Consider the following 3,892-nt stretch of genomic DNA (forward strand, 5'->3'; position numbering starts at 1 on the left):
ACTTGAACCCTGGCCTTTGCTTCCCATACCCCACAAGCACTTATACTTGTAGACTTGTGGAGTAACCATCGCAGCAAGGATGTGCGGTGATGGCCATAGTTTTAACTTGTAGTAAGTGGTGAGAAAAGACAGCGTCACTCACTTCAACACAACGATTCAAAGAAGAAAAGGTTTTCGTCTTTTCCGGAACTCTGCATGTTGATCTTTTTTATCAAGTTGCATTTGGATAGCTTATTTTTTGCCAACTTACTTTACCATTCAATTTATTTTTGCTACTATTCATGAGCTCTATTGCACATTTTGGTACTATTTATGGGTCTTGCTGTACTATTTCAACCATCTTTTACCTTTATCTACAGTGCTTTTAGTAAAAAAATTTCAGTTTCAGCAAAATAAACAGATCCCAAATAAACTCTCAGTGTGTGTTTTTCCTTTTCTTTTTAAATCACTAAAACAAATTTCAACTATTTTTATTTTCCTTTCGACCTTAAAAAGAAAAACTAAATTAATGTTTGACACATTATTTACACTTTTGTGGTTTGGGGTTCTAGGCAGTTGTTCTTGGCTTTCTAGTTGTTGTTGGGTGGTTGAGGGTGGTTGTTCTGGTTGGCAGTGGTTGTGGTTTGTGTCATTGATTGGTTTGTGTGGTGTTTTTTGGCAGTGGGTTTTCCATGGTGGCAATCGGTGGTTGTTGGGTGTGATTGGGTTTGGGGTGCGGTGGTTGTTGGTAGTTTGTTTATTGTAGTGGTTGTTGTTTATTGCAATGAATATATTATTTTATTGTGTTAAAAGCTAAAGTAAAACTACTGATGTTGGGTATTTTATAAAGTGAAAAGGTAAAATAGATAAAATATCTTTTGGTGGAGCCAAATAGTTAAAATTATGGCTCCACTAATGTAGATGTTCTAATACATGCCCACTGCATCATAATACAACAGCATAGTAATGTCCACAGAAGGATTATCAAAAAAGCAAAATCTTGGTTTGTCTCCAAGTTCCTGGTGGCTAAGGCATCAGCATATTTATTGGCCTCCAATAGCAATGGTTTATCTTCACCTGAGAAATATGATTGATGCCTTACCCACCAAAAGAGAATTAATTAATATTTATCAATCTTATTTAACTTTGGTTTCGTTTCTCCCCCCACCCCCCCCCCCCCCAAAAAAAAAAAAAAAAAAAAAAAAAACCTCTGGTTTAGTAAAAATTCTAACTCATGAACATGTCATTCAAGGTGCTATACACTCAAAAAGCTAGAAACCAATAGGAGAAATTGCTATTAGGAATTATTTTGAAATTGAGCTAAATTTGGTGTATTATATTAAAAATAACAATCATGATTCATGAGTTAAAAGCCAATTACATACTAAATTAAACTAATAAATACATTATTTTAGTTTAAACTTTATGCAATAGTCTTAAAAATTATTTGTCAAAATACCTAGACACCAAATTGATGGAAAGCTACGCAAGAGTCCTAGAAAGCCTCAACCTAATCCTAAATACCTGGCTATTCTTGGAGATAAGAATAACAAGAGTCCTACTGCTGTGTAGGAGGAGCTGATGCAGAAATCTTAGGAGTCTGAATTCAAATTGCTTCTTATCTTTATCTTTAATTTATCTTATCCTTAGTTTGAATGTTGAAGTAGTTGATTATTTAAATAAACGATGTAGGCAGTAGGCTGATCATTGATGAATTTAGAATTGTCTTATGGTTTGTCTTCCACCCAAAGGAAGTCATTTATCAATTTCATCTTTGTTTCCATCAACTTGGTATCAGAGCATGGCCACCAACAAGGATCGAATTGAAAAACTGGAGTCAAACATGCAAGAGCTGGAGAGTGTGCAGAAGATGACGACTGAGTCTCAAGATCTGGGCTCATCTATACGTGAACTCAAGGAGCTATTGTCTTAATCTTGAGACAAATCAGCTTCTCATTCATCTTCGAAGCCAGAGGAACCAGAGTCGTCAACACACAGTGGGGAAAGACTTTCCCAAACATCTGGGGTTAGAAGTGCAATGAATGATCAACCTTGGCCTACCAAGCTAGACTTTCCACGATACTCAGGAGATGATCCAACAGTATGGCTCGATCGCGTGATGCAATATTTTGACTACCAAGGAACACGAGAAGAACGTAAAGTGGTCTTGGCTACTTTTCATTTGGAAGGGGAAGCAAATCAATGGTGGCAGTGGCTAAAGAAAGTGTACCGTGAGGAGAATAAGGTGGTTACTTAGGAAAAATTCAAAAAAGAGTTGTTGGTCCGATTTGGGCCAACGAGGCAGATGACTTTGATGAAGCTTTGTCCCGAATATGTCAAAATGGGACACTTAGGGAGTACCAACGGAAGTTTGAAAGGCTTGCTAATCGTGTTGATGGTTGGCCACAAAAGGCATTGGTGGGGGCATTTATGGGTGGATTGAAGGAAGACATTGCTTTAGAAATTCGAATGGTGAAACCAAAAACACTCTCTGAGGCCATAGAGTTGGCTAGAATCAAGGATGGGAGCATGAACAAGCAACGACGACAAAACAAGGTTGGCAACTCACAAACAAGCTCAACAACCAAGTCAGTACAGAAGACCATTTCTTCTAACATAATTGTATCAGCAGGACGACCAACTGGGATTAGAGGTACTGGATTTGGAGGCACCAGAAAAATTTCTTGGGAAGAAATGCAAAAACGAAAAGAGAAAGGGCTATGCTTTAGTTGCAATGAGAAATACACACTGGGGCATCGCTATGTAGCCTCACAAGCTCTCCTTATTGAAGTCTGTCGACAACAAGAATTCATAGAGGAGTCCTTTAACAAGCTGGAGGAAGGAGTTATGGAGGATCATGAGGACTGTAATGAAAAAGCTATGCTCATTTCCCTACATGCAATTGCAGGTTGCTCAAGCCCTCGAACCATGCGAGTTAAGGCCAAGATCGAGAAGAGAGAGATGGTTGTCCTTATTGACAGTGGGTCAACTCTTAACTTCATGGATCAAAAGCTGACCCATTCACTTGGATTGGCTGTCACGCCCATTATAGAGTTCAATGTGAAGGCTGCAAATGGAGAAAGCCTAGTCTGCAAAGAAAGGTATGAGCAAGTTTCCATTACTATCCAAGGATTTAAATTTTCCACTACTTTGTATTCTTTACCACTCAATGGACCAGATTTGGTATTGGGTATACAATGGTTGGAGTTGTTAGGACCAGTAGAGTGTGATTGGAAGAAAATGACGATGAAATTCCTATGGGAGGGCGTGTCATATGTCATCAAATCCTCCTCTGTTAACCCCATTCAGGAGGTGGCAATGCAAAGGTTGGAAGGAGATGTGCAAGGTGGTGGGGAGTTATTTGCTATCATGCAAAAGGGTGAAGATCATGTTGGAGGTTCTACTGTTCCAACAAAGATATAGCCCTTACTTCAAGAATTTCATCAAGTGTTGTAAGAACCTAGAACACTACCTCCTTCTAGAGAATTTGACCATCGGATTCCATTAAGAGAAGGGACTGCACCAGTTAATGTGAGACCTTACCACTATGCTCATTTCCAAAAGAATGAAATTGAGCGGCAAGTGAAGGAAATGTTAGCCACAGGATTGATCCGTCCAAGCAACCGTCCATTTTCTTCACCCATCTTATTAGTAAAGAAGAAAGAGGGGTCCTGGCGGTTTTGTACTGATTATAGTGCTCTAAATATAGTGACAATCAAAGATCGATTTCCAATTCCGACAGTGGATGATATGTTGGATGAGCTTCATGGTGCAACGTATTTTACAAAGTTGGACCTTCGTGCAGGTTACCATCAGATTCGTGTTCATCCCAAAGACATTCATAATACAGCCTTCCGCACTCACAGTGGTCATTATGAATATCTGGTGATACCTTTTGGGCTTTGTAATGCCC

Source organism: Quercus robur, chromosome 5 (assembly GCF_932294415.1).
Source record: "Quercus robur chromosome 5, dhQueRobu3.1, whole genome shotgun sequence".
Lineage (NCBI taxonomy): Eukaryota > Viridiplantae > Streptophyta > Magnoliopsida > Fagales > Fagaceae > Quercus > Quercus robur.